Genomic DNA, 12,945 nt, shown 5'->3' on the forward strand with positions numbered 1-12,945 from the left:
ATAGTAAACGGCTTACTATCATCGTCAAAACGAGAGTAAAGCTTACCATTTTGATTTACTATGTTAATTAATTTAAATAGTAAACCATTTAATGAATTTATTTAAAATATAGCAATCACTTTGAAAAAGTAATTTATACCAAAGTAATCTATATATATACTTATTTTATTAAGATTGTTTAGTGGCTTGAAAATACAATATAAGATTTTTTTACTTTTGAAACAAAAATAAATTACGTTTAAACTTAGAAACCAAAGCAAATACTAGAGATTTAAATATATAATATTTTGCTCTTTTTTTTTTTTGAGATAACGAAAACTATGTTTAACATTTTGCAAATCACTTGTCATGAGAAAAATAGAACCAAAAGATGCTGTGGAGCCAAAAATCTAGGTTGAACTTCAAGTTCAAAGCGCCATGGCTCTGATATATGAAGAGTCACGACGCTGCCACACAATTAAAAATGTGGAGAAGGAAAGTTTTAGTCGTTTACACGAGAGAAAAGTAAGGGAAATCATTCTCGAATATTTCATGGTTCCATCTCAAAATCAATTGGTTATGAGAGGATTAGCTCATGTTTATTATAAACCATTGTTAAATTCTCTCTTTTTTCAATGTGGGATCCTTGACAATCCACATTAGGTGAATCCATATAAACCTGCAATGGTCTCTCTTCTCTTATCTTTATTTGTTATCTTTCTTATAACTTTTTAAAAGTTTTAGGTCGTTCACCTATTCTTTTAAGTTGCGAGTTTCCGTTACTTTAATTGTGTTATAACTGGAATCCTAACTTAATTTACACAATTGAATGGATAATATACATCATCTGTTTTTGTAATTGATAAATATATAGTTTTGTCCAACCAATAATAATGTATAGATATTAACCCACCTTATGTGAGCTTACCTGTGCTAGTCTCCCCACACGTGTCGATGTCCGCCTCACTCTAAATGAGACTCAATATTTTGACCTCATGGTTGGAGGTATATGCCAGTTACCGCTGAGCTATGCTCGCTTTGGCAGATTTTATTATTACTTAGATTATGATTTCTTATGCGATTATATTTAATCCAGTAAAATTAATTTTTGGAAATTATGTTTTAGACTTTAATATCTGAGTGATTTTTCTAATTTAGTCCTCATTATTTAAAAAGTTCAACTTAGTGTAGTTAGTATTAACGATTGGAATTAATGGATGAATGTAAGGTATGGTGTCACTTTTTTTAGTAAAAAATGTGAAGGTAGGAGATCAAACTTACAATCTCTTGGTTGTACAATAATGATTAAGACATGCCACATGATGCATCTATTAATTTCTCGAGCTATTACACATGTGTAGGCTTTCCTCCTTGTGTCACTAACATACAACTAGGCAAAAAAGTTGATGTACTAGTAACAAAAAAATTCTTACCAACAAAAAGAATCAAATGGGGAAGTTTCTGAGAAGTTAAAACCTTTGATGTTCCAAAATTTTCAAACACAAAGCTTTTTAATTTCTTTGCTCAATCTGTGCTGCTAAAAGGCTACACTTTTTTATGGGGCTCAAAAGAAGTTTGAAATGAACAATCATTTTCAATTAGTACATATTTTCCTCTATTCTGTTTAGTCAGAGTTTGCTTAAAACCAAAAACAAACTGCTGGAAATAGTACATTATAATAAAATATACCTATTTTTATGTAGGAGCAATCCAACAGGATCTAACTAGTTTTTCCCCTTCCACATAACAGAGCAGATTATAGTTTAATCAATTATAAAAGAAATATACGATAGGGATAGAAAATTAAACAATAGATAATATACGAGTTCGTCCCAAGTTCGGGACTAGTTCCAATCTTTTACAATATGTAGGTTTCACTATGTTGAGAAGATTACGATGGGTCTTTTTTCATTCTAAGACGATCTCTAGATGCTACAACAATAGACACCTAATTTTTAAGCACTACAACAATAGCTACTTAGGAATACAGAATGAAAAATCTCACAAGAGTTATGAACAGACGGCCGACAACACTCTACAGTCCAAGATCCACTTTGTTCTCTTTCTCTCTGCCGAAGAAAAACAACGTCGCCACTCTCCCCTCTTTTCTCCCCTTTTCTTCACTGCACAAAGCTAAAAAAAGCTCAATACATATATCAATGTAATGAGATGATACTCGGGGAAGAAGGAAAATTGGTTTGGGCCCAAAAGTGGTTTCTTGGCCCAATAATAAGCATTTAATGAATTTTTCTTTTGTATCCACCTTAGCTAATAATCTCCCACTGGGAGATAAAATATCATGCAATAACAGTTCCAATCCTCTTGACAAACAACCAAGGCTCTATTCCCATGTAGCAATAGCATCTGATCATCTTGGAAAACAACGACCAAGGTTCCATCTATTCTTCCCCTGAGATTAGACAACCTACGTGGTCTTGTCTCCCAGACGTAAAAGATATTGCCGCGTGCTCCTGCTCGAACTAAGTGATACCTCCAATACTTCCTTCTTCAATCCTGCCCAACGACTCCCAAAGAAAGAAGTTGACTTAACATCCCCATTCAAGCCTGTTACCAAGCTAGAAACTCCAACCTCGACCTCAGCACCAACTGTAGTCTTTCTCTTTGATGCATCATTTCGCGTATACGACTTCATCAATTCGCTGAACCGTCTGACAATTAGGGCTATTACCTGACAACCAACATAACTCTTTTTCTTTTTCTTTTCCAGACCTTCAAATTGTTGAACCTAAACTAATAGATCTATCCTGGTTGTCAATGTTGTTGGTTCTAAAGTGTTTCTTGAAGTGGCCCTTCTTGTGGCAGTAATAACATTCGAATTCTCCATTCCCATTCTTCCTCAATTTCTATGTTGCTATCATCGTATTCAACATTTTTTTTACCTTTCAGTTGAACCGCTAATGTTGGGCCAGATGCAAAACTAGAAGTGAATTCTCTCTTTCCTATGAATTTCTTCAGTAATTGCAACATCTCAAATTTCTAAAAATTTCAAACTTCTATCTCCTAACGAATTAGACACAGTCGTCTTCATCGTTTCTCAACTTTCAGGCAAATAAGTCAATAAAATAGCATTCACCTCATCACTAAATGTAATCTTCAGGGAAGCTAACTGATTGATTAAATTAGTAACTTCATTTATATGAGAATTCACAAAAGCATTCTCACCCATTCGAATGTTAAAATTTCTTCTAACAAGATATATCTTATTATTGACAGAGGGTTTTTTCATACCTGTTCATTAGTGCATTCATCAGACCTATCACCATTGTCTCATTCGCCATGAGACTCACCACATTCTTGGACAGACTGCAACGTCCGAATAGAGAGGAGGAGTACATGAATGAACCGATACCATATCCGAATGAGAGGGATCATGAGACCATGAAAGTGTGGTTGAGAAATGACTTAAAAGAATTGATAGTTACTGCGTATACTAAGAATGTGCACCTTTCTTTTCGGTAACTCGATCATAAGAACTCCAAAGTAGACAAAACTGTTGGGATTAGTGGAGTCAGAACGAGCTAGGTATGAGTCGGGATCAAGCTGGGACGCGTCGGGTCTAAGCGGGGATGAAAAATGGGGAAGCGGGCCACTGTAGGCCACTTGGGCCAAAGAAGACAGTGTCGCGACACCGCTCTAGGGCGCCATGGCGCTGTCCTAGTTGGTGTGCCGGTGCAGTTTTGCGTCCATAGTGCCATGGCACCGGGGACAGCGCCATGGTGCTGTTTCGATGTTTATAAATATCCAGCCTTCGGATTTTAGGGTTTACCAGTCGAAAAGGGGGTTATTTGCAGCCGTTTTCAGAGGGTTTTTTTTGCAGCAAATCAGTGGCAACGGCTTGGACATTGACAGAAGCTTTGGGGTTGATGAAGATCGATATTATCGGGTAATTGTATCTTGATTCTGTGAGTTTTTCATTCATGTTCCTAAATATTAATTGTGTAAAATACTTAGAAGCTAGGGGGCTTTTGTTGAGACCTAAGGGATATTTTGGGGAGTGTTATTGTATCCAATGACTAACAATATTAGTGAATTACTCACATCTAAGTGGAAGATTGGACGTAGCCCTTACTAGTGAACCAGTATAATTTGCTGTGTCGTTTACTGCTTTTCTTTCTATTTGCATATTCTTGGTTGTGTTGATATTTTCTGTAGAATGGGAAATTATTAAGGTCAGTTAATTTCCCAGCAAAAAGATACTAACTTCTAAGTATACCGAGTGTAGACAACACTCTATAGTCCAAGATCCACTTCTTCTCTTTTGCTCTTCCGAAGAAAAACAATGCGCCACTCTCCCTTTTTTTGCTTCGGTTTTCCTTCACGGTAAAAAGCTAAAAAATGCTCAATAATACATATATCAAAAAATATTAAAGTTGAAAATGAAATTTATATTCAATATTAATTACGTTTCAAAAAATCTTATATTAATATGAATTCTACCTAATAAAATACAAAAATTAATACATACAGACAATTAGTGTAAAAAAACTTAAAATATTAATTTTAAGAAAATCTATTATATAAATGTAAATTATATTAGATTAATGTATAAATCATATGAATATTCATAAGAGTGTTTTCGGAACATTATATAAATTTATAACATTCTGATTAATAAATCCTGCAAAACAAACGTGGCTCAGACATCTAAAATTCCAGATATCTAAGATGTCGGGCATCTGCCTTCCCAAAAAATAAATGGCCCCTAATTTCTTTTATCTTGAATTCTTGTTCTCTCTTTTGCCTCTCAAACGTTATTTCTATTTTAGTAATTTAATTATTCTAAAATAACTTTTCAAAACAAAAATCAATTATTCAAAACAACTTTTAAACCTATCAGAATCAACTGCAGAACCAAACATTAAAATAATTTATTAAACAATTTTTACAGAAGTGGTTATGATTCAACCACTGTACTTAAAAAAAAAAGAAAAAAAGAAAATTCACTTCAGATAGAACACGTATTTTAAATTTACACATCCCAAACATGTCCCTATAAATTTGTCCTAAATGTATGAACTTTAAATCCCCACCCATGCTGTTAAACTAATAAAAAGAAAGAAAACCAATCGTTTGTTTTCTTGAAAAGTTAAATAACAAGAACCTAATTTTTTATTTTTTTTTATAGTTCAACGATGCGCATATTTTTGTTATTTCTAACAAAAAGTAATAACAAAGCATAATTTAATGCCATCATTACATAAAAATGATGATTATTTTAATATGCTATATAAAGATATAATATACAATTCATTTAAACAAAATATCATGTAATATAGCAAATTTGAACGTAACTCAACGAGTTAGCTAGCTCTCCGATAAGCGGACATCTCCCGCAACGCAAGTTGCATTGTTCACCGCTATCCAAGAAGCAAAAGATTCGAGAGTCCAGGTTCGATCCGACCTTGATTCTATCGAATTGCCGTCTCACCCCACTCCGAAATCTCGAATAACTGGCCAAGCCACTAAAGTAGCTAAAGTGGTGATAAACCCCATCAGAAAAATGGATCCTATAGCAAGCAAGATACTTATAACCAAAAGGTCATGATCAGTTCGAATCCCCACCTCTATATGTTGTACTAAAAAAATCTATATAATGTAATAGGCAATAGTTATTATTAAACCATATGACAAATAAACTAGGCTTCTCAAATAAAAAATGATAGATAAAATATGATACCAACTCATGTATATGTCAATATGAACTTAGCTCATAACAGTTAAAAAATATTGCTCTTTTCATATGAGTCGGAGAGGTTTAATCCTCAATCTCTACATTTGTAGACCTAGGTGGTAAGTTCGAATTCTCATCCAGATTTATGATGCAATATTACAAAAGAGAATTTTTAAATTTTACCTTCGTAGAAATATCTATTTGTAATTTAACATATTAATTATTTAATATGTATTGCATCAAGATTATACTATTTTGTAATTACGTTAAAGCGAGCATAACTCAACGGTAATTAGCATATATCTTTAACCAAGAGGATGTGAGTTTGACTCCATCCTTACCCGTTGTACTAAAAAAAACTATTTTGTAATTACAAAAACTGTGTTATATATTAAAAAAAATTCAATAGTTATTCAAATATGCTGGCTGAATTTGCTTCCTCTTTGAATTATGAATTGTAGCCCCAAAATGTACCCTTAACTTCGTTATTTATGGAGGGTATGTTTGGAAGTGATGCAAGGAGTGATTTTGAAAAAAGAGATCTAAGGATAATTGATTTTCCAAAATCATTATATTTTAAAAATGAATTTTAAATGATTTTATGTTATTCTAAAATCAATTTTTTAATTTGCCAAACATGATTAATGTAAATGAAAATGATTTTGACAATGACAAAAATGGTTTTGCCATACCAAAATCACTCTCAAACACACTCGAAATGTGTTGTGGCTATTTTCTTTGGGTTAAGTTCTTTTGAACGTACAATAATGTTAAACTCAAATTAATTTTTTTAAGTCGTAATTTTCTTTTGTCTATATATAATTTATATATACGAATTTTATAGATATCTTAATAATTTCGTAATGAAAATATTGGCATAGATTTTGAGTTTAAATGAAAAAGAAAATGTGCTTCCATGATTAAGATTTTCATTGGTTATTTCTTCTTTTCTTTAAATGGAACCTCCAATGTTTTGACCTAAAATATACTTGAATTTTGTGATTGATAGTGTATTACCATGTGTAAATGAACAGAAATGTTACTAAATGATTTGGGCTTAATGTTTTTAAGTATTATTAAATTAAATTTAAATTTAGTATGCTATTTTATTTTGTTGGTGGAATATTTTTCTTTTTTTAATTAAGTTAAAATCTGTTTAATTGAATCAAGATTGAATTTGATTTTTTTTTTCAACAACTTATAAAAATGAATTTTGGTTAGGATTTCAAAATATTGTTGAAATTATCTACGGCAGCATCAACAGCGGAGGTGGTCGGAGCGGCAGCAGAATCAGCAAGCAGCACCAGAGAGATGGTGGTTGATGATTTTGGTTGGAGGGGAAGAGATAAAGTGGGATGGGGTAAAAAAAAAAAAAGACATAATAGTCTTTCAAGAGACGACCAAATTACGGGTTTGTCATGCACATTGAATATCTCTTGAAGAAACGATACATTTTGCGGTAGGAGAGAGGACCTTCTTTTGGCAAAGAAGAAAAAAAATTTGTACGGTCGTCTCTTCAAGAGTTTACCAAATACTGACAATAGTACAATTGAGACCGAGTGACACCATAATATGGAATGCATTTTTTGGAGTAAGTTTCAAAAAACACAATTTTCATTTAATAGGTTTTAAATTACGATTAAAATAAGTTAAAAAGTATTATTTAGAAAAAAGTCTGAGAAAATAAGGATCCAAAATAAACAAAATAAATACGAAAATAGTGGAGGAACAAATTAGGATATATTTTGTTTATTTATCGAAAAATACACAATAGGATTTGTACCTATATAGGTTGCCTAATTATGAATACAAATTGATCATATACGAACGTAAAGAATACAAAGGAAGCAATTTTATATTAAGGCATAAACTATAATTAAACCAAAGTAGAAAACCCTCTTATTCTCTCCGTATGCATCCATCAAATGGGGCTTTCTTCGGTACACACAATCATATATTTAAAGTCATCTAAAGTCCCCTCTTCTCCCACCATGACAAAAGAGAAGGAATGCTCTGCTCATTTCTGAAGAAGTTAGAAGGATCGATCTTAGTTTTAACACTCACCAGCCTCTTAAAATTGCCCTTGAAATATTTTACTCCCCAAATGCTTGCTTCCCCATAGCTCGTGTTCCCATTCTTGTTGTTCGTCCCAATATCTAAGTCTCTATAATTGATATATGCCGCTCTTGGATTCTTCGAGACGAAAGGTGCCACATAACTGTAAAGCTTACGAATCCAATTTATATGTCTTTGTGCAACATCTTCGCCTTCTTCTTCCCAATACACCAAATGTTGAATCTTGTAAAGATTTCCAGCTCTATGCGGAAAGGGAATCTCTGATTCAGAAATCTCATTCATTTTTCCACCGTAAGGGCTCAGAATCATCTCTGCTGCTTCAGCATCTTCTTCGTTGAATAATTTCCATATGCCCTCAAGCCCAGGTTTGGGGATTGGCTCGTTTACATAGTCTGATTTGGCTTTGAAGAATCTTTTGGGGACCAATGGCCTTCTATCGAGAAGAACCTCCAATCGCTCCCCTCTAGGGAAGCCGGCAAAATAGAGAATGGACTCAATCCAACTCATTTGTATGCAATCTTCTTTTGCCAGTCCCAACCCAGGGAAAGTCTTGTGCATTATCGAAAGAAGCTTTTCGACTTTTCCGAGGAATAAAGAGTTGAAAGCTGCTTCAATTGTCCTTTTTCCCCATATTGATCCGTTGAGTTCACGCCTCTTAATATAATTCTGATGAAAAGTTTGTCATCTTGTTTGTCGGCCACGTATTGCCACCGGTGGACAAGGTCGGTGGCGTTTTGTTCCAAATTTCTTGTAACCGTGAAAACAGTCACCACCGGTGGAACGGGGAGAAGCTTTATTTTCCATGCAAGAACAATTCCAAAGCTTGCTCCACCTCCTCCTCTAACAGCCCAAAAAACATCCTCTCCCATTGATTTTCGGTCGTGTAGTTTACCGTTGACGTCAATGAAGTAAGCGTCAACCACGTTATCAGCAGCGAGGCCGAATTTCCGTAGCATCAAACCATAACCACCACCGCTGAAATGCCCACCAACACCGACGGTGGGGCAAACCCCGGCTGGGAACCCCAAAGTTTTGCTTTTCTCTGCAATTCTATAATAGAGTTCACCAATGGTGGCTCCAGATTGGACCCATGCAAATTTCTTTTCCACGTCAATATTGATTGACCGAAGGTTTATTAGATCGACGACGATGAAGGAGACGTCAGAGACATAAGAAAGACCCTCATAGTCGTGGCCGCCACTTCGTGTTCGTATTTGAAACCCGTTGTTTTTGGCACAAACGATAGATGCTTGAACTTGTGAAACTTGCAATGGTGTGACAATGACTTGAGGCTTTGGGGTTTCGGAAGTTGTGAATCTTAAGTTATGAGTTGAGAAGTTCAAAACTGAAGAGTACGAAGGATTAGTTGGAGTGTAAATAATATTTGAAATTGATGAGCCATTAGGGGAATGAAGAGAAAGACAATGAAGAAAATCTTCATGGTTGTGAGCAGAAGCTGCCGATACAAACAAGACAACAAAAGTATAAGCTAACAAGGTAATTGGAGACTTCATGTTTGGTTTTGTGTTTCGAAATGGATGAGGGCTTTGTTATTTATAGTGGTAAGGAGGCAGCTTAATTTGAGCCCAAGGAAAAGACAAAAGGAAAAAAAAAAAAAAAAAGACAATGTCAAAGCTTCAGCGTTAAAATATTGAACAAAGAAAAATCAAAGCACGAAATTATTTGTAATGGATTGAGTAAGTTCATTTTGTCATTTTTTCGAAAATGAATTGGCTAAGTCAATTACTTGATAAAAAAGTGAGAAAAAATTATAATTTAGGCCTCGTTTGGTAACGTTCCCGTTTCTTGTTTCTCGTTTACAATTTTTTAAATAAATCTAAACATTTTCTTAAAAAAGATTATTTTATCATATTTGACTTTTGGAAGTTGGAACCATGAAATACATTTTTCTTCATTAAAAATAAAGAAACAAGAACAGGAATAAGAACGTTACCAAACGAGTCCCTGGGTGTTCTAAATAAGATGATGTTATAATATATACTTAAAAGAAGTTTTGGATTTATTGTCTGTAGTTAATCAACATGTTCCTTATTATTGTCCATATTCGCAAGGACAGAGAGTTTGCCATTAAAGGGGATTACGAATAAATTAGCCCAAAATAACAAATTGAACTTAATTAAGATTTCATAATCTAGTATTAGATCTAATTGTTTATTATACTTCTTATGAAGAAACGTTGTGCTATGTAAATCTTGAGGGGGTCTCCATTACCATTATTGGGTATAGAATTTTCCTGTTTGGAAATTTTATAAGAAAAGGGTTTTGAAAAGATATTGGAGAATTTTCAAAATTGGATATAGCCTATAGACGTTTAAACATAGAAAACAAGGCATACTGTAAGGTCTTATTTGGATAAGTTTTGATAATAGGGGACCTCCCATGAAATTGGAACGAGAGAAGATTAGCATGGTCCTTGTACGAGAGGATGACACGCAAAAATTGAGATAAATTATCTACAATAATATCTCGTCAATATTGGTGAATCCAAAAAAATTATCATCTTGAGGCAATAGGTTAAGGATGTCCCACGTCGAAAAATACTAAGGGACATAACAAGATTTATAAGATATATGAGGTTGTTCCTCTCATTTGCCTATTGATCTTGAGAGGTAACCATAAAACTCGATATGGTATCAAAGCTTGACAAGTTGAAATGAGTAAACTATGATCTTTTTTTAAGTTAAAATATATAGTCTCCAACGTTAAGGTTATTTTATTTTATTTTTTCTTACTTTTCTTTCTATTTAGCTATCTCTATTATTTAAAAAGTTTTAACTTAGTCCCTTGTGTTTTATTATTGGCCAATTTTAATATTCACTGACAGTGATGATCTAAATTAGAAAATGTTAAAACATAAGGACTTTCTCAACTATTTTTTAAATAATAGAGACTAAATTTAGAAAAAAAAAACATTCAAATATATTTAATTAAAACTTTTTAATATTTTTGAAATTTAGACATAAAGGATTTTGTTCTTTTTTTAATTTTTAATAGCATAAAAGAAAATATTTTCAGGAAAACAACATCTTGAAACATTCAAATTGGGACCAAAATTCCACATGTATAATTCAAATTTGCAATGCAAGTTGTTGGTCTTCTTGTTTTTTGGATCATTCACACGTGCATGTGGAAGATTCACACGATCGATTACATCCTCACGTATATGTATAATCTAAACTTGGAAATCCAAGTTCATTTCTAAATTGAAAGTCTTAGCGTTTACATTTGAGGAAAAAAAATGAAACAACAACTAAAACCTAACAACTCAAAATCAAATTACTCTATGGATAACATTATTAGCCACCTGGCGTATGTGCGACGTAGGGAAGGTGTCGTTGATAAGTGTTTTAGTGATGTGGAAATCGCTTATGTCACAAAAACTAAAAACGATGCGGTTTTAGCGACAAATTAACGACTCGTGCGATACCGTCGCTGGTACTTTTAGCGACTCAAACTGATCTTCAATGATATTTTTTCGACGTCCTTGAGAATCAAACCTATTTTCTTGTAGTGTATTGCTGATGTATGAACCTAAGAAAACAACATAACGGGCTAAAGTCATATATTTATCAACAAAAAAATCAGAGGTTCGAATCTTCATCCCACATGTTGTAAAGATAATAAAAAAATATCACACTTTCTATTAGTACAACAAATTGAAGATATGAAGCATCAACCCTCTAGCTTCGAGGGAAAAAGTACATGTCATGCTGAGTATTTGATGGATTTTTTTTTTCTTTGCATTCCTAATAGATGCATACATGTGTTCATTATAGAAATATCCATATTTACTTGACCTATAAAATTATTAATTATTATTATTATTATTTACTTAAAAAAATCAGATTTGATAACGACAACAAAATTTCTTATAAAAAATCCCGTGAGCATTCATAGCCTCAACCATTTTTGTCCAAATTTTTTTGGAGGATGGAGATTGGTTTAGGCGTATATATCTCTAAGTCAATGGTAGAATTATAATCCTCTCCAATTAATAAAACTATTTTTTTATTAGATAAATTAGTTTGGACCAATTTTATTTTCAAAGATTCAAAGTGAGGTCGGAGGATTGGAAAACAAAAAGGGTTACATGGTATAATTAACTGAGGATTATTTTCATGAAAAATATAATTTCAGTTATAGTTTAAATAAATCTAATTTGAAATTAACTATAAACTTGAATATAGTTTAAATTGGTTAAAATATATTATGATCGTCTAAAATAATGAAAGTTTCAAAATTTTGTAGTCCGCTGAACTAAAAAATAAAAACTAGAAGTTCAGTAAAGAGATTTCATTACCAATGCAATATTATAATAAGGTCAAGTGTTAGTATTCAAACAAAGATAATTTTATAAAAATATGTCCTTTAACGTACGTATTTGACATCAAAATATTAATTTAGATTAGTCTTGACTAAGTTACTTGAAATTATTTTTTCCACGCTCACACATTTTTCCAAGTCAATTGTCTTTATTTTAACTTTATGTTAATCTACTTCAAAAAAAAAATTAATATTAATCAATGTTATCTCTAAATTTATAAATATATAAATATTTTTAAAATAGTAATAAATATTTTATTTTATCTTTTAAATATCAGGTATAAAACCCATTTTTAATTTGTGCCATAAATTAGTACAATTCTTTTAAAGTGCTCGAACAGGAAGCACTCCATAGGCATAGCTAGTATAATTCTTCATAAAATTCAATATCTATTTTTTTTATATTTTTTTTTCAAAAATCATCTAAACACACTTGATTTATTTGATCAATATATATTCGCATGAATAAATGTTTGATGTCATGCACATGTAGTAGGTTAATTTTAAGTATGTGTTTCCAAATTAAATAGATTTGGGTTCCCTCGGTTAAAAATGATTAAAAAATTAAAGCGTAAGATAAATAGTTTTCGAAAGAATATGGAAACACAAAAATATAATATTTAAAAGTTTAGGGATCAAAATAAAATAAAAAAATTTATGAGTAAAATAAAATTTAGACTTCATTTTGTTTATATGTACATAATAAGTGATGAGTGACGTTGGCTATTGAAATAGATGATTCAACAGAAAATGACATTGCAAAACTTGGAGGATTGAAGGTTTGAAATTTCTTTATTCAACGAGAGGGCGTTTAGTTCAAAGTTTCAAGGTTTCGTGTGAATTTCATTGTTAGT

At 32.3% G+C, this 12,945-nt stretch overlaps 1 non-coding gene and 2 pseudogenes across 1 annotated transcript; 1 reads left to right on the forward strand and 2 right to left on the reverse strand.

Annotated features, from left to right (window-relative positions):
• Positions 1 to 7,381: 7,381 nt before the first annotated feature.
• LOC148207728 (tetrahydroberberine oxidase pseudogene) lies at positions 7,382 to 8,305 on the reverse strand (annotated as a pseudogene).
• On the reverse strand, positions 8,305 to 9,261 carry LOC148207729 (tetrahydroberberine oxidase pseudogene; annotated as a pseudogene).
• An 863-nt stretch (positions 9,262 to 10,124) lies between these two features.
• On the forward strand, positions 10,125 to 10,229 carry LOC148207730 (U6 spliceosomal RNA). Its single transcript, XR_015787697.1, has one exon. It is a non-coding gene; the product is annotated as a U6 spliceosomal RNA (small nuclear RNA).
• Positions 10,230 to 12,945: the final 2,716 nt, after the last annotated feature.

This window comes from Momordica charantia, unplaced genomic scaffold (assembly GCF_013281855.1).
Source record: "Momordica charantia cultivar OHB3-1 unplaced genomic scaffold, Mcharantia_2.0 BLBB01000098.1, whole genome shotgun sequence".
Lineage (NCBI taxonomy): Eukaryota > Viridiplantae > Streptophyta > Magnoliopsida > Cucurbitales > Cucurbitaceae > Momordica > Momordica charantia.